The 18548-nt window shown below is 45.2% G+C and overlaps 1 protein-coding gene across 1 annotated transcript in view; it reads right to left on the bottom strand.

Annotated features, from left to right (window-relative positions):
- sema6bb (sema domain, transmembrane domain (TM), and cytoplasmic domain, (semaphorin) 6Bb) overlaps window positions 1-17858 on the bottom strand; it is a 588988-nt gene extending 571130 nt beyond the window's left edge. The window contains exon 1 of the mRNA XM_080212572.1: window positions 17447-17858. The gene's annotated coding sequence lies outside the window, so the exon portion shown is untranslated. The remainder of the gene's footprint in view (window positions 1-17446) is intronic.
- Window positions 17859-18548: the final 690 nt, after the last annotated feature.

The raw sequence follows: 18548 nt of genomic DNA, 5'->3' as shown, positions 1-18548 counted from the left end.
AGGGGGTTTACTAGGCTGATACCAGAGTTGAGGGGGTTGACCTATGAGGAGAGGCTGAATAAACTAGGCTTGTACTCGTTAGAGTTTAGAAGAATGAGGGGAGATCTCATTGAGACGTATAAGATGATGAATGGGATGGATAGGATAGAGGTGGAGAGACTCTTCCCACTCAGAAAGGACAGTAGGACTAGGGGGCACAGCCTCAAGATAAAGGGGGAGCGGTTTAGAACGGAGTTGAGGAGGAACTTCTTCACTCAAAGGGTGGTGAATCTCTGGAATTCTCTGCCCGTTGAAGTGGTGGAGGCTGCCTCGCTAAATATTTTTAAGATGCGAGTTGATGGGTTTTTGATAAGCGAGGGGATTAAGGGTTATGGGGAGAGGGCGGGAATGTGGAACTGAGCCACGACAGATCAGCCATCATCTTATTGAATGGCGGGGCAGGCTCGAAGGGCTAGATGGCCTACTCCTGCTCCTATTTCTTATGTTCTTATGTTCTAAAAATCAGTGATTGGTTCCCCACCATGCCTGATCTTGGTATGCACAACCATCCTATACCAACTAGGACCAAGCAGACTCTCTCTTACTTAATTAGATAATGTCTAACTGTTCTTGAAATGCCATCCCCAATCCTCTTCTCCTGTAACTAATGGACGAAGAGGTTTAAAAATTTTTTTTTAATGCCCTCTGTGATTTTTCAGATGAATCTTTAACTCTTGAGGACTCCAGGGCAAACTAGAATGTCGGTAGCCCTTTTCTTGCCACTTTGGGTGGCACAGTGGTTAGCCCTCACAGCACCAAGGACCTGGGTTCGATTCCTTGCTTGGGTCACTATCTATGTGGAGTCTGCACGTTTCCCCCCTTGTCTGCGTGGGCATCCTCTGAGTGCTCCTGTTTCTTCCCACGCTCCAAAGATGTGCGGGTTAAGCGGATTGACCATGATAAGTTTCCCATTAGCGTCAGGGGGACTAGTGGGGTAAATATGTGGGGTAACGGGGATAGGGCCTGGGTGGGATTGTTGTCGGTGCAGGCTTGATGATGGGCCAAATGGCCTCCTTCTGCACTGTGAAGGGATTCTACGGTTCAATGATTTTCCACTGGGCGAACTGAATTATTGAGTATTGAGAAAGTCTTTGGCAGTGGAGTGGATCAAAGGAATCCTGATTCTGTCCACAGTGGGAAGCCACACAGTGCTCTTGCCCTGCGGTTTTAAAGAGAAGTGTTGCCTTCTTCCACGGCTAGGTCTGTGCTGCTCTATAACTGCGGTCTGCAGTCTGGTGTTCCTGGGAATGAATCATGCTACCGTTACCTTCCACACTGCCTGCCCTACTTCAGTGACAGTGCTGGAAGATAAATGAGCAGCTGTGAGGAGTACCTCAAGTTTGCTTTGCACACCAGCGCAGCCAGTAGTTGCAAGGTGAATGGCTGCCACAAGCCAGCCCCTGCTACTGTTTCATTCCTGCTCTCAGCTCGACTTCACATCAGATCAACAACTCAGCTTCCCACTCAGATCATAGATCATAGAACCCCACAGTGCAGAAAGAGGCTCTTCGGCCCATCGAGTCTGCACCGACCACAGTCCCACCCAGGCCCTATCCCCGTATCCTAAACCCACTAATCTCTCTAACCAATGCATCCCTGGACTCCAAGGGGCAATTTCTTAGCATAGCTAATCAACCTAACCCGCACATCTTTGGACTGTGGGAGGAAACCGGAGCACCCGGAGAAAACACACGCAGACACGGGGACAATGTGCAAACTCCACACAGACAGTGACCCAAGCCAGGAATCAAACCCAGGACCCTGGAGCTGTGAAGCAGCAGTGCTAACCACGGTGCTACCATGCCGTCCTCCGTGATCTTCCCCCACCCACTGAGTAATGCGAAATATAAAAATTCCAATTATGATTTCCAAACAACACAGGCTTCTGGGACTCGGGCGGCACGATGGCACAGTGGTTAGCACTGCTGCCTCACAACGCCAGGGACGTGGGTTTGATTCCCGGCTTGGGGGTCACTGTCTGTGAGGAACCTGCACGTTCTCCACGTGTCTGCATGGGTTTCCTCCGGGTGCTCCGGTTTCCTCCTACAGTCGGAAAGACCTGCTGGTTAGGTGCATTGGCTGTGCTAAATTCTCCCTCAGTGTATCCAAACAGGTGCCAAAGAGTGATGACTAGGGGATTTTCACAGTAACTTCATTGCAGTTTTAATGTAAGCCTACTTGTGACACTAATAAATAAACCTGTTTACATTGTTACAGAACATTCTCCAGTGCGGAACAGAAGTGTTAACCCTGCTTCTCTTTCCACCCATGCTGCCTGATCTGCAACACGTTTCCAGCATCTTCTGTTTAAATAACAAATGTTGGCTTGTTTGAATCATCGCCAAAATACATCGGATAAACGCAAGTCTGTTTACTTTCCACTTGGCAAGGAAAGATGGTGTTGGGTGGGGGTGGAGTGGGGGAATGGTGCTGGAATGGGAGGCTCTGGTGATAAAACCCCCTGGACAATGTCCAGAGTTGGCAGCAGTATATCGCAGAATGACTTCAAGTCAAAACAATTGAATAACACGGACGGAACATCACCGCCCCTTCTCAAGGGAACTAGACGGCCTCTATCTGCTACCCTGTTAATACAGACCAATGACAAGTCATATAAGGGAATGAGTGCCAAGGATGAGCTGAGGAAACAAAAGCAAAGATAAAAGCAGAAAAAAACTGTAGGAATCTGAAACAAAAACAGAAGATGCTGGTCTGACAAGCATCTCAGAGGGAGAATAGAGCCAATGTTTTGAGTCAGTGTGACCCTTCACTGACTTGACATGTTGGCTCTATTCTGTCTCCACAGATGCTGTCAGACCAGCTGAGATTTTCCAGCATTTTCTGTTTTTGTGTGAAATAAAAGCAGTGGTATGGCTGGCCTACATCTAAGCATGGTGGCACAATGGTTAGCACCCGGGTTCAATTCTCAGCTTGGGTCACTGTCTGTGTGGAGTCTGCACGTTCTCCCCGTGTCTGCATGGGATTCCTCCGGTTTATAAGAACATAAGAACATAAGAAATAGGAGCAGGAGTAGGCCGTCTAGCCCTTCGAGCCTGCCCTGCCATTCAATAAGATCATGGCTGATCTGTCGTGGCTCAGTTCCACATCCCCGCCCTCTCCCCATAACCCTTAATCCCCTCTCTTATCAAAAACCCATCAACCCGCGTCTTAAAAATATTTAGCGAGGTAGCCTCCACCACTTCAACGGGCAGAGAATTCCAGAGATTCACCACCCTTTGAGTGAAGAAGTTCTTCCTCAACTCCGTTCTAAACCGCACCCCCCCCCTTTATCTTGAGGCTCCCACAGTCTGAAAAACATGGTGGTTAGGTGCATTGGCCATGCTAAATTCTCCCTCAGTGTACCTGAACACGCACCAGAGTGTGGCAACTAGGGGATTTTCACAGAGTTTCATTGCAGTGTTAAAATAAGCCTTCTTGTGGCCTTAATGAATAAACTTTATGAAATTCTAGCACCAAATTTCACTTCAAAGCACAGCTAGATTTTAATATTCCACATGTGTGAATGATCCGCCTCCCTCTCCTGTAGATTGCCCCGTCATTTCCCAATGCTGATTTTCCTTGACTGCTGGTATATCTCACATTGGAATAAAACTCTCAGTACCCTCTTTAGGATCCTCAGTCAGCACGCAAACCCAATCACACTCACCTTTCAACTGAAGCCTACACTGCGGCATTTTTGGAGGCAGCTGTTTTAATGAGTTCCCCATCCTGTCCACAAAGATATCTCTTCCACAAATATTGATAATTGCCTTATCAACTTGGACAAAGGAAATTATCACTGGAGGATAATGCCACTCGAAATGCTGACATTTCAGTGATATTTGCTTAAATGCCAAAATCGATTTAATGGAGCACGGACTTGGAGAGAAGGCACCCGACTCTTAGCCAGGCTGATTGGTAAGCTTGCAGAGTCAGGGAGACATAAGCACACAGGTACAGCGGGCAATAAGGAAGGCAAATGGTATTTTGGCCTTCATAGTGAGAGGATTTGAGTATAGGAAGAGGAATGTTTTGCTGCAATTGGATAGGATGTTGGTGAGGCCGCACCGGGAGAATTGTGTGTTGCTTTGGTGTTCTTATCTGAGGAAGGATGTCCTTGCTGTTGTGGGAGTGCAGCAAAGGTTTACCAGGCTGATTCTTGGGATTGTTATATGAGGAGAGACTTAGTCAGTTAGGATTATATTCACTGGAGTTTAAAAGAATGAGAAAGGATCTCATGGCAATGTATAAAATTCGAACAGGGTGAGACAGCGTGAATTCAGAAAGAATGTTCCCAATAGTTGGAGAGTCCAGAACTGGGGTGGGGGTCATTGTTTGAGGATAAGGGGTAAATCTTTTATGACTAAAGTGAGGAGAAATTTTTTCACCCAGACAGTGGTGAATGTTTGGAATTTACAACTCAGAAAGTAGTCAGGCCAAAGCATTGTGTGATTTCAAGAAGAAATTAGATATAGCTCTCAGGGCTGAAAGGATCAAGGGATATGGGAGGAAAAAGGATCATGATATTGAATTTGATTATCAGCCACGATCGTATTGAATGGTGGAGCAGGTTCAAAGGGCTAAATGGCTTACTCATAGAATTCTACAGTGCAGAAGGAGGCCATTTGGCTCATCGAGTCTGCAACAACCATAATCCCACTCAGACCCAATCCCTGTAACTGCATGCATTTACTCTAGCTAGTTCTCCTGACACTAAGGGGCCATTTAGGATGGCCAATCCACCTAACCCACACATCTTCCGACTGTGAGAGGAAACTGGAGTACCTGGAGGAAACTCATGCAGACACACGGAGAACGTGCAAATTCCACAGAGACAGTGACCCAAGCCAGGAATCCAACCCGGGTTCCTAGCGCTTTGAGGCAGCAGTGCTAACCACTGTGCCACCACCCCACACTCCTGCTTCTAGTTTCTAAATTTCTATGAGGCATCATACAAAGAAGCTACTAAACCTCCAGGGGACGTGGCTATTCCCAACTACATTTGCGAAGAACAACAGGAGCACCTCCATTGATTGCAATGGAAAATTAGCCCTTTCCTCCTGATTTTCAGAGAAATGGACATATCCCCATTAGAGTTTATGAAAAACAAACAGTGTTGCATTAGAGTGAACGTGGAGAAGAGATACCCTATAACCCTCACCCCTCGCACACAAGTAATAAAAGCAAATTACTGCAGATGCTGGAATCTGAAACCAAAAGAGAAAATGCTGGAAAATCTCCAGCTTTGACCAAGGGTCATCTGGACTCGAAACATCAGCTCTTTTCCCCTCCTTACAGATGCTGCCAGACCTGCTGAGATTTTCTCTCTTTGGGACCTTGCACACAAGTACTGGCTTAAAAAATATGGATCTCAATGGATGTGCTACTGTCACACTTGAAAGGGGAGAAGGTGGCATAGTGGTATTGTCTCTACAGACCCAGGATGGCGCTCTGGGGACCGATATTTAAATTCCACAGCAGATGGTGCAATTCAAATTCAGTAAATATCTGGAATTAAAAGGCCGATGATGTCCATGAATTGTCCACTGTCGTAAGAAAAAATCCATCTAGTTCATTAATGTCCTTTAGGGAAAGAATCATAGAATCCCTCCAGTGCAGGAGGAGGCCACTTGGCCCATCCAGTCTACACCGACAGCAATCTCACTCAGGTCCTATCCCCGTAAACCCACGTATTTACCCTGATAATCACCCTGACACTAAGGGTCAATTTGGCATTGCCAAGCCTAACTGCACATGTTTGTGGGAGAAAACTGGAGCACCCGGAGGAAACCCACATAGACATGGGGAAAATAAATCCATTGTCCCTATTCGGTCTTATAACACCAAGTTAAAGTCCAACAGGTTTATTTGGAATCACAAGCTCTTGGATCACTGCTCCTTCATCAGGTGAGTCTTACCTGATGAAGGAGCGGTCCTCCAAAAGCTCGTGATTCCAAATAAACCTGTTGGACTTTAACCTGGTGTTTTGAGACTTCTTATTGTGCCCACCTCAGTCCAACGCTGACATCGCTACCTCATGCCTACCAACTCTGGCCTAGATGTGAGTCCGCACCCACAGCAATGCGGTTGGCTCTTAACTGCCCTCTGAAATGGGCCTAGCGAATCACTCGGTTGTATCAAACTGCTACAAAGTCAATTTGTGGACTGCAGCAGTTCAAGAAGGCAGCTCATCGCCATCTTCTCAAGGGGGAGTTGGGAATGGGCAATAAATGCTGGTTTAGCCAACAACACCCACGTCCCAGGAATGAATAAATAAGATCTGGAAATTCGCTTCTTCCAAAGGCTGGCGCATTAGGACAATGGAGCTTTCAAGATCGAGGTGGATAGGCTTCTGCTAGATATGTGCATCGAGGAGTTTAATGGATTGATGATAATTGCAGCCATCATCTAATTGAATGGTGGAGTAGCCTTGATGGGCCGAATGGTCTGCTCCTGTTTCTGTGTCCCTTGCAGCTTAATGCTTCCAAGTTTGTCTACTGGGAGTCTCAGTTGCACTGGACTGCAACAAGAACACAGCCTCTGGCACACAAGCACCTGGTTGGGATCTGATGGCAGTTTTGTTTAAGTATTGTCAGGTCCACCTGTTATCCCCGTGTGAGAAAATAAAAGGGATTCTTTGTGCTCCCGTACACACCTCTTCTCTGTTCTGTCAAATCCATTCAGAAACAGGTGTCGCAGCTCCCTCTAAGTTGGCAGGATGGGGGAAAACATGAATTCAAATCCGCACACAGTGACCCAACAAAGAGGCAGCCTAATTTTGGGACCACAGCCAACTTCTTTCAGTGCACTTCAGCAGAGTACTATCCATCAAGTCAATAACGCCAGTGTCTTTGTCAATTACAATGAAATAAACAATTACGTTCACTTGATTCAGTTTGTAAGTGCACCACCATTGTACAACTGACCCATACCAACTCCAGTAGGTCCCTGCTTTATCCCGTTAGCTAAGCTTGGCTAGGGTAGAAATCAGAACATTTATTTAAAATATTCATTTGTGGGACGTGGATGTTGCTGGATGGCCAGCATTTATTGCCCATCCCTAGTTGCCCGTGGAGGGCAGTTGAGAGTCAACCACATTGCTGTGCCTCTGGAGTCAAATGTAGGGCAGACCAGGTAAAGATGGTAAATTGGCACAGTACTGCCTCACAACGCCAGGGACATGGGTTTGATTCCCAGCTTGGGTCACTGTCTGTGCAGACCTTGCACATTCTCCCCATGTCTGCATGGGCTTCCTTTAGGTGTTCCAGTTTCCTCCCACAGTCCAAAGATGTGCAGGTTAGGTGGATTGGCCATGCTAAAGTGCCCTTTAGTGTCGAGGGACTAGCTAGGGTAAATGCAAGGGGCAATGGGATAAGCCTAGGTGGGATTGTGGTCAGTGCAGACTCGATGGACTGGATGGCCTCCTTTTGCACTGTAATTTCTAAGATTCTATGATTTCCTTCTGTAAAGGACATTAATGAGCCAGATGGGTCTTCCCTGACAATCGACAATGGTTTCATCATCATCAGTAGATTCTTAATTCCAGATTTTTTGTATTGAATTCAAGTTCCACCAGCCAGTATGGTGGGGTTTGAACCCAGGTCCCCAGAATGATAGCTGAGTTTGTGGATTAATTGTCTAGCGATAATACCACAGGGCCACCTCCTCCTCTCTCCCTATTGCCATTGGCCTCAGTGCCTGTGGGGAGGGAAGTAGGAAATCAGCCAGACTCCCATCTCCTGATCACTCTCCAAGGAGTTCACATCTGTGGATTAAAAACACAAACACTGGAAATACTCAGCATGCCAGGCAGCAGCTGCGGAGAGAGAAACAGGGTTAATGATTCAAGTTGAAGACCTTCCATCAGAACTGGACAAAGGTGGGATTGCCATTTGTTTTCTGATGCATTGCACTGTTGATAAAAGCTAACTGAACTAGTTAGCCTATCTCTCTCTCTCCACAGATGATGTCTGATCTATTCAGTTTTTCTAGAACTTTCTGTCTTCATTTCAGATTTTCAGCATCTGCAGCATCCGCAGCTTACACCCCAGCTGTGACTGTAACACTACATTCTGCACTCTCTCCTTCCCTTCTCTATGAACGGTATGCTTTGCCTGTATAGCGCACAAGAAACAATACTTTTCATTGTATCCCAATACATGTGACAATAGTAAATCAAATCAAATCAAATTTTCTATCCACACTGTGGAGACACAGCGGGATTTTACAGCCTCGCTTTGTTCCAAAACTGAAACATCCTTCCCATTGTCCGCCCCTCGCCAGCTCCAATTCCCGTGGCGGGCGGGACAGTAAAATTCTGGCGAGGAATGGACACAGCTCAGCTATGATTTCCCCACGGTGTGATGACATACCGACAGTGACTGCCTCGGCTCATAGGCAGATTGTGTGAGGTATCAGAGGAGTGTGAGCACCTTTCACAAGAGTCAGCAACTCCAAACATGATAAAAAAAGGGAGGTTTAAAAAAAAAACAGGCATGTGCTTAGTGGATCAAATGTTACTTCCTTGTTTCTACATAAAGTATGCTGAAACTTATTGGTGTAAAATCACTTTATTTGCAATAGATTTATATCAGTTACCTCAGCAAGAGCTTGTCGGGGAGGGTCTGTCTCCTGACCCTTTCACAAAGAGAAAGGTGATCTGCTGTGGTTATGGTCTTTAGAACAGTGAAAGAACAGTTTTGTCAGAGAAATGCTGAAACTCAAGGGGACAGCATAACATTAAGCAGCCTGATGTATTTTCAAATACTGCAGCGTTGTACTGACGTGGTTAGTGGTACTGACATCATCCCAGCCCAAATCGATTGCTGCAAACTAATGCTAATTCTTTTCCGAGGACTGAGTATGTCTGAAATCTCTGGACCAAGACTGTAATGACCTTTAACCCACCCAGAGCCACACTCGTCAGCAGAGCCTCCTCCAGATTTTGGCAGGTAAGGAAATGTCAAGAATTCACTGTCAATGGTGCAGTCAAGGTGCAAAGTTAAGCATGTAGGGGGTTAAGTACATTTATCAAGGCTTTCCTGCTGTCTGGTGCTGTCGGAGAATATGCCAGGCTCGGGGGTTTCGTTCTGGTGTACAGGATTAGCTTGAGTCAGTTTGGACGGCTGTTCCACAGGTCAGTTTATCCCCAAAAAACCAAAACATAAATGATTCTAGCCGAGCTACGTGAAGAAGTGGACTATTCTCGATGCGTGGGATGTCTTGTAAACCTAGTGATGCAGAACAATCAATTGAATGCACTCACTCCCACATGTTGAGTGCAGACCACGTCTTTCCCATACACACTTAGAATTATATATTTTAAAAGTTATAAAGCAACATAAAAAAGGGCTAACAACAGCCTGAAGTGACTCCCACACGCTGGTCCAACAACCTATAAAAGCAATCATCCCCTGTCAAAAGCAAGATTCACACTCTGTGGCATCTCTCAGTAATGTTGTACAATAGGCTGGATGTTCCGCTGCATTGAATTAACCCCTTTGCCTTGAGATTTGCAAGAAGTCCAATTATTTTCCAATGGGAATTGGAGGGTCAGTTTTGGCTGAATACGTGGGAAAGGAATCAAATCCCCTGTAACTGTGTCACTCTGCTGATGTTTGCTAAATGGAACTCGCGACTTCACACGCCAATTTAAAGTGGGAGCCGAAACAAGTAGATCTGATTCAGGATGAGTCTGAGGAGTCAGTGTTCCTCTGGGTTTGACACAATAACCTGATACCAGTCAAAGCAGCACGGGGGACAAAGCAAGAAGGAATTGCTGGAGGGCTAGAATTCAGCAATACTATCATTGTAAATATATCAGCAAATCCAGCACAATGTAGCATTAAGCTTAGACATTACCAAACATAGACATTAATAACATCAATGGTACACTAACAGATGCAGATGAACCATGTCAGGAAATCTATAGTACCAAATCCGGTCCAAACACACCAACCACCCTATGGTGTCAAACCCAGCCAAAGTACAGCATTAGCATAGATGTTCAAAGTTCTCTCAATCCTTTGAAAATGCCCGTTTCCTTTCTCTTAAAGGAACATACTTGTGCATATTGCAGTACACTGTCAAACCGCTTTAGGGGCAGCACGGTGGCGCAATGGTTAGCACTGCTGCCTCACAGTGCCAGCGACTTGGGTTCAATTCTGGCCTCGGGTCACTATCTGTGTGGAGTCTGGTGTGTTCTCCCTGTGCTCGGTTTCCCCCCTACAGCCCAAAGATGTACTAATTAGGTTGATTGGCCTTGCTAAATTGACCCTTAGTGTCAGGAGGACTAGCTAGGGAAATACATGGGGTTACAGAGATAGGGCCTGGGTGGGATTGTGATCAGTCCAGATTCGATGGGCCGAATGACCTCCTTCTGCACTGTATGGTTATAAATGACGTGACATCTTTTTGAAAACAGCATATAGATAGAACCTTTAATATCGAAGAAAAGTTCAAGGTGCACCACGGAGGTGTAATAAGTGAGGCAGAGATGAGCCAAAGATGGAGAAGTTAACAAGGGTTAAAGAAAGGGCTTTGCCTAAAGGAGTTGTTTTAAAGAAGTTCTTAGGGGGAAAGAGATGAACAGGTAGTTTGGGTTCACTGGAGGATGCAAATACAGAGTGTGGTGGCTAGGTGGTGGTCAACAACAGTAAGGTAAAGAGAGTTGGAGATGCACAATTGATGGGAGTAGGAATGTAGAGCTCCTGGCAGATACTAAGGCTAGAGGTGCCTAGGATGAGAATAATAAACTTCAGTCTCTGGGGGATTGGGAGTCATTGGAGATTAATGAGAGCAAAGATGACAGATGAGTAGAGCTTGGTGCCATATAGAATATGGATGCCCTACAGTTAACTCAAGTAAAGTCATGTCTATTCTAATCTAGGTACTCTGTAACAAATTATAATGTTAACTGTTGCACAGTTAGCCACGTTATCAGCCTTGGAAATATATTGGCCATTCCTTCACTGTCACTGGGTCAAAAATTCTGGAACCCCCTTCTCTAACAGCTACGTGGGCGTACCCACACCATATGGACTGCAGAGGTTCAAGAAAATGACTCACTGCCACCTTCCCAAGGGCAATGAAAGATGGACAATCAGTGCTCGGCCACCCCAGTGACGTCCACATCCCATGAATGAATTTTTAAAAAAAATTACTACCAATCAAATTCTCTGACATGAGCAACAATTACAAGTGTTGAATCACATTCCTTCAGGTTTTACACATCACTGAAGATTTTAAAATGTAATTTTTAAAACCTATTTATATTTCCTTTCTGTCTGACTTTATTTCCTCTCCCTTAATTCACTCTTTCTTTCTCTCTTTACCCCTCTTTTGGGAACTGATTTTGAATTAAATTCATCCATTCAATTTTACTCTTATTTTGCAGTTCTTGCGTGTTCATTCCACAATCCAGGCGCGTTGGAATGCGCAATTCTCTTCCCCGGAGTGCAGTGGAGGCTGCGTCATTGAATTTATCCGAGGCAGATTTTTGATACACAAAGGAATTGAGAGTTATTGGGGGCATGGGGCATGGGACAAAGTGGAAAAGCGGAGTTCAGACCACAACCAAACCTAATCAGCCATGATCTGATCGAATGGCGGAGCAGGCTCGAAGGGCTGAATGGCTCCTCCTCCTCCCATTTCCTATGGTAATAGTCCTATCTTCCCTTTTCCTCAATCTAACTGGTTATGGAGAAACAATTACTTGCTTGTTCACTCAGGTTGCAGTTTCCCTCCCTGCCATATTTTTTAGCTATTACTTTCAGCGACTTGAAAAAGCTAATTGAGCATAGTTTAAAGTTTATTTTATTAGTGTCACAAATAGGCTAACATTAACACTGAGGTGAAGATGCCGGCGTTGGACTGGAGTGGATACAGTAAGCAGTCTCAAAATACCAAGTTATAGTCCAATCGGTTTACTTGGATTCATGAGAAGTCACTCACCTGATGAAGGAGCAGTGCTCCGCAAGCTCATGATTCCAAATAAACCTGTTGGACTTTAAGCTGGGGTCATGTACATTAACAGTACAATGAAGTTACTGTGAAAATCCCCTAGTTGTCACACTCTGGCACCTGTTCGGGTACACTGAGGGAGAATTTAGTATGGCCAATGCATCTAACCAGCACACCTTTTGGAGGAAACCCAAGCAGACACGGGGGGGGGCATGTGCAGACCCTGCATAGGCAGTGACCAAGACAGGAATCGAACTCAGGTCCCTGGGGCTGTGAGGCAGCAGTGCTAACCACTGTGCCATCATTACCCAAGACCAACTAATAGCAAAGGCTGTTGGGTGCCCAGTCAAAGCAAAATCTGGCTCTTTAGGTTTCAGTCAGAAGCATTTGGTCATCAGTGCTAGTTTTTAGCTGGGTGACAAGTTGAAAATCTACCCTGTTGACTCATGCATGAGTTTGCACTTGAGGCTTCATATGTGGGGGAGACTAAATGAGCTATTTAACTGAGGAAGGCATGACATTGGGCGGCAACAGGATTGCTCGCTCCGCCACCACACATTTACTTTGTCGCTGTGAAGTACTAGATAGTAACCAAGACTGAGAAGCATACCTGCTTCTACTGAAATTCAGGGGTCCTGAGTCCAATTGTAGTGTCCTAATTGTTGACCCAACTGAGATGAGCTTACTCAACCCATTGCTAATAACTCAATCAGCCTGTATTTGTAAAAGCCCAATACAAAACGTCTACTGTTAGATGTGATTCTGCGATTGATCATCACTAGCCAAATAATCTTGATAGTGCTAATAGCTACACTAACAAGCAATTTAAGATCATCAGTCAAACTCATAACATAGCTCATTTACATATTTGGAAGCACAATGCATTCACAGACAGGAAAACATTCTCTGCGAACAAAAGCACTATATCCAAGCCTTGCATTGCTTTTGAGTTACCTGGGAGTTTTGGGAGTCTATATTTCCCCTTTGTTTTCTCCATGGCAACACCTCAGTCAATCAGAATGAACTTGCCAACCAAACTGGCACCCTTTTCCCTTGTCGTATAAATTGTTGTGATTGTTTGAAATTTGGCATTCCTGCATTTGTCCTGATGAGTGGAAGATGAAAAGCTTTAACGATATGTCTCTTGTTTTAGTGATGTTCAACTTGTGACATCAAAAAACTGTTTGAATGTCAGTAACCAGAAAGGTGATGAAAAGCAGCATGAGAGGGAGAAAACTGGGCGGCATGGTGGCCCAGTGGTTATCACTGCTGCCTTACAGTGTCAGGCACCCGGGTTCAATTCCCGGTCGGGTCACAGTCTGTGCAGAGTCTGCAGGTTCTTCCCGTGTCCGCGTGGGTTTCGTCCGGGTGCTCCAGTTTCCTCCCACAGTCAAAAGACGTGCTGGTTAGGTGCATTGGCCATGCTAAATTCTGTCTCGGTGTACCCGAACAGGTGCCAGAGTGTGGTGACTAGGGGATTTTCACAGTAAATTCATTGCAGCGTTAATGCAAGCCAACTTGTGACATCAAAAAAATATAAAATTTTTCTGAGGTACTAAAGGGTTAACCAAAGCAGACTGTTTGAAAATAGATAATTCAATAAAAATTTGAACCTTATATTTAATCGAATGCAGTTGGAGGCCTGTGTCGGGCACAATATGTTTTCTTCATCTGCAGAACTTACTTCAATAAAATAGAAATGCAAATTTAATTCATTTTTTATTAATAGGTGCTTTATTAAAATTACACTATTTGATTGGTTGATGAACAGACTCCAATTCCCTTGCTGGATTTCTGCATTCTGAGAACTTCATTTAAATTTTAAAACTGGCTTTGCTCATGTTCTAAAGGGATCAACTGCCAATCTTCCTCCTAATGGTTATAGGAAAGTCTAGTTTGTAATTGATGTCATTTAATGATCAAATGTTAGTTGACGGCACTGTAGTGTCTACGACAGAAGGCCGTGGATTCCAGTCCCACTCTGGGACCTGAGCACATCGTCCTGGCTGACACAGCAGTGCGGTGCTGAAGGAGTACTGCACTGTCAGAGGCACCAGCCATCCTTTATGTGTGATGTTAAATCACTTATTTTAATTGGATGCCAAGGATTTTTTAAGACAGAAGAGTAGGGTATCCCAGCAAACACTCCTTCCATGTTTGGAATGGTGGCACAGTGGTTAGCACTGCTGCCTCACAGCGCCAGGGTTCGATTTCCATGCTTGTCAGTGCATTCTTCACTGTGTCTATGTAGGTTTCCTCCTGGTGATCCAGATTCCTCCCACAGTCTGAAAGACATGCTGGATAGGTGCATTGGCATGCTAAATCCTTTCTCAGTGTACCCGAACAGGTACCGGAGTGTGGCAACTAGGGGATTTTCACAGTAATTTCATTGCAGCGTTAATGTAAGCCTGCTTGTGACACTAATAAATAAATAAATAGATTTAACTTAGTGGGGAAGTGGTGGAAGGATTCGCGAGCTGATAGTCTGCCCATTATACTATCTTTTCTTTATTGAATCCCTATAGAGCAGAAGGAGGTCATTCGGCCCATCAAGTCTGCACCGACCACAATCCCACTCAGGCCCTATTCCCGTAACCCTACATATTAACCCCACTAATCTCCCTGACACTAAGGGTCAATTTTGCATGGCCAATCAACCTAACCTGCACATCGTTGGACTGTGGGAGGAAACTATAACACCCGGAGGAAACCCACACAGACACGGGGAGAACATGCAAACTCCACACAGACAGTGGCTGGAATTGAACCTGGATCCCTGGCGTTGTGAGGCAGCAGTGCTAACCGCTGTGCCACCACCATGTTCTGAATGCTCCTTCCCTGGCCATTGCAGTGTTAATGTAAGCCTACTTGTGACACAAATAAATAAACTTTAAAACCTTGTCCAATATCCCTGTCTGTGATTGCTTTCTGAATGTGAAAGGAGGACCATTTTTATCATTGTAACAGTCACAGCACCTTAAAACAATCCAATTAGCCAAAGAGGATAATTTACGATCAAAGTGCATGTTCTCCTTTCATTCTGTTTGTTTGCCTGTATTTTGTCCTATTCATTACAACTTCGGTGTTACCCAGCATGGCAAGCCCTGTTGCCTTCTGGTTCCCCAGTAGAGAAATCCTAACCAAGGAAGTGATTTTGATCTCAATATACCTGGAGAGAAACCCATGGGGCTGGATCAGACTGCTTTCCGCCCTACTCAATTTTACTCTTCATTGACTTAAGCGATCCGTCTTCCTCCCAGTTTGAGACAGGGTTGCCAAGCCCAAAACTAGCCAGCAAGTGAGATATGACAGAGCTGGGGCCGGGGATGTGGTTTGAGTTCTGATTTCTGTTTAGTTGATGAGGGAACGTCAATGAAACCCTGAATAACTAGAACCCCTACTGAGTGACACAGAAACCAGGGGGTGGGGGGGGGGGAGGTGGAGTACACTTTAAAAACATTAGGCTTTTATGTCTGAGACTTTTATGGTTGTTTTAATTTTAGAAGTTTCTGGAATGCAGCGCACAAGAAAGAAATGGACTCTGCATTCCTCAACTTGACCACTCGCAACTGGCAAAGCTGGAATCAATTAAAAGACTTGGCTATCACCTTGTTTACTTATCAGCCTGCTCCTCATCTCCAGTCCGGATTCTAAAGACATTGGTTCACTAGAGTCACAGTACAACTGAAGCAGATCTGTCAGCTGTTTTGCTTTTTGATTCCATAGTTTACAATTCATGTATAATGACATCCATGTTCAAATCCATCTAAAAACCAGGGAGGTAATCAGTCAACACAGACAGTATCTCCCAAAAGGTTCACTGTGGGTTAACCTCAAATTCTGCCAATGCAATAGTATTGGAGGCACAAATCAGAAGTGAATAGACTTTGTCTTTGTATCATTTTTGGAAAAATATTTAAAATAAAAACATCTAGAAGAACACAAGAGACTGAGGGAAATTTCCATTAAGGTGAAGCAACTGCAAAAGCTAGATAGTCTCTAACTGGCAGATCAGAGCATACTGGGGAATGTGTAAGATGCCAGCACTGAAATCTAAACAGAGATAGACAGATGAGGAAGACATCCTTGCAATATTTAATTGACACATACAGCCAGCAACAAGACAAAGGATAGCAATCATGAAGGAAGCATCTCAGTGGGTGTGCTCAAAGGATAGGGAACACTAAGAAATGCCCGCAGTAGTTGTTTAGTTCCTTTTTTTGGCAAAAGGGAGGTCGGTCCTTCCTAAAACTTTGTCACTTTTGCCTTTGTGTCGACAACTGATAATTTTCTGGTCCGGTTCATTAAAGAGAAAGCAGGTGAAATGTCCCAGGAATTATCTAAAGGGGGCTTGTGCCTTTTTTTTTCACTCTCTGGGTACATGCCCCTCCTGACACAGGGTTCACCAGATGGTCCTGGGAAGTCCCAGGTCCAGAACAGATGCTGAATGAATCACCCCAGTCTCCTTAACTCCTGACACTATTCTGCTGACTGGCTGCTGGAAAGTGCGCGAGTGTGTGCAGAAATTCTGGGTGAGGGCAGGATTCAGGACCGTGGAGTGGCTTTGCCGTTCCTCACAGTCCATGCCTCCACTGCAGGTCACCTCCTAATAGGCTAGCCTTGGCTCTAAAAACAAGGCTGGAACAAGAGCGAGAAGTGGATCTCCTCTTCACTCTCTCCCTTTAAGGGTACAACGGAGAGAGAGAGGGAAAGAGAGAGGGGGCTCACAAAGGAGTCTTAACAAGCGACCAACCAAATGAGCTAATGAAGGTGAAGGCACGGCACTACTGAACGAAGAGGAGGACTCCCATTCTAACCTTGCACCTGTACACAGAGAGACATCTCAATAAAAAAAACCCATACCGCCAGTCAAATAGAGAGGGCACTTTCCCCAGCCATTCTCCTTCCTTTAGAAAGTGCTGCTTAATTTCCAGCGTTTAGTAGATGGCAAATGCATCACACTTGCCCAATGAAAAGGAATGCTTTTTTTTTCATTTTGCAATAGATAATCCATTAGCCACTGCCAATGGTTAGTTCAAATAAACCATTCAAATAGCATGACTCAAACATCGCTACTGTGCTGCTCAAAGGCAGGGAACGTGTGTCGATTGGGGGAAAATAAACCCTTGTTCAAAGCCAAATATTTACAAGTTCTCCCCGTTATGTGGGAGATCTGAAACATTGATTTTAAATCCCAGATTTTGCTTTTTGCCAAGTCACGTCTAATGAGAAAGTAATCTTTTCTAAAAGACATCTTTGGGGAAACCTTGAAGCGAAACAGCATCCAGCGGATTTTTTTAAAAAGGTAATAGATAAAGCCACAATGTAGACATTGAAATTAACGCGTTTCCAGCACAGTAGCAATTTGCTAATCAATTGGTAACAACGTAAGGAATCACATTCAAACAAGTCAGGATGAAATGTTGTAGAGGGTTTTTTTTGTTACCTGGTTTTTCAGTGTCAAAGCGGCTCCTGTATGCACCCGGGATGAGCACTGGCTGTTAATTTTACCTTGTTTAATGCTAGCTGAAGCTCCCTTTGACACTCGCAGCATTGAGGACTTGCACTGATCACCCCCGTCTGGACTCTTCTTAGCTCATGTTCTGAACTAGTTGTCTCCCTCTCTCTCTCTCACACACACACACCTGTCCCAGCCCCGCACTGGTGGCCAAAAGCTTCAGAGCACCAGCCAGCTGAAAGGGGACACAGTCCTGTAAGTCTGCTGGTAGTGACAGCAGCTGGATACAGTTGCGAGCCACCTGGCTCTGCTGTGCCTTCTGCAGTGTGTAGATCCAAAGTGGGTGGTGGTGGGGGAAGAGAGTGATTTGTCCCCGCGCTGTGTGGTGTGGATATGCAGCCTCTCGCTCTCTCCCTTCAGTGCCTGCACGGGATTAGGACTGAGCTCCCACCTCATACCTCTGTGCGATACCAGCAATGCCCTCATCTCACTGCTTACTCGGAGCACCAGCCTCCAGCACGCAGCAAAATCTGAACTGGAGCTCGCATGGAAACTGGACTGGCTCCTGTTTTCCATTCCTGCAGCCAGCTGCGTTATTTAGTTCTCCCTCTCTCCGCTTCTTGGAATATGCAACGCCAAAGCTTTGCCTGACACAGTCCGACATAAAACCAGGAAACCCCCTCTCATCAAAAATCTAGATTTTTAAAAAATTCATTCAGGGACATGGTTGTTGCTGGCTGGCCAGCATTTATTGCCCATCCCTAGTCACCCTTGGGGGGTAAATGAGAGTCAGCCACATTACTGTGGCTCTGGAGTCATATGTAGTCCAGACCAAGTAAGGACAGCAGATTCCCTTTCCTAAAGGACATTAGTCAACCAGATGGGGTTCCCAACAATCGACAATGGTTTCATAGTCATCAGTAGATTCTTAATTCCAGACTTTTTTTTATTGAATTCAAATTCCCACGATCTGCCGTGGCAGGATTCGAACCCGGGTCCCCGGAACATTAGCTCAGTTTCTGGATTAATAGTCTAGCGATAACACCACAAGGCCATCGCCTCCCCATATAATTAGGATACATTGGGTGGG

The sequence above is a fragment of the Carcharhinus amblyrhynchos genome, chromosome 26 (genome assembly GCF_965287045.1).
Source record: "Carcharhinus amblyrhynchos chromosome 26, sCarAmb.v2.hapA, whole genome shotgun sequence".
In the NCBI taxonomy this organism is placed as follows: Eukaryota; Metazoa; Chordata; class Chondrichthyes; order Carcharhiniformes; family Carcharhinidae; genus Carcharhinus; species Carcharhinus amblyrhynchos.
This window is presented reverse-complemented; position numbering and strand designations above follow the sequence as displayed.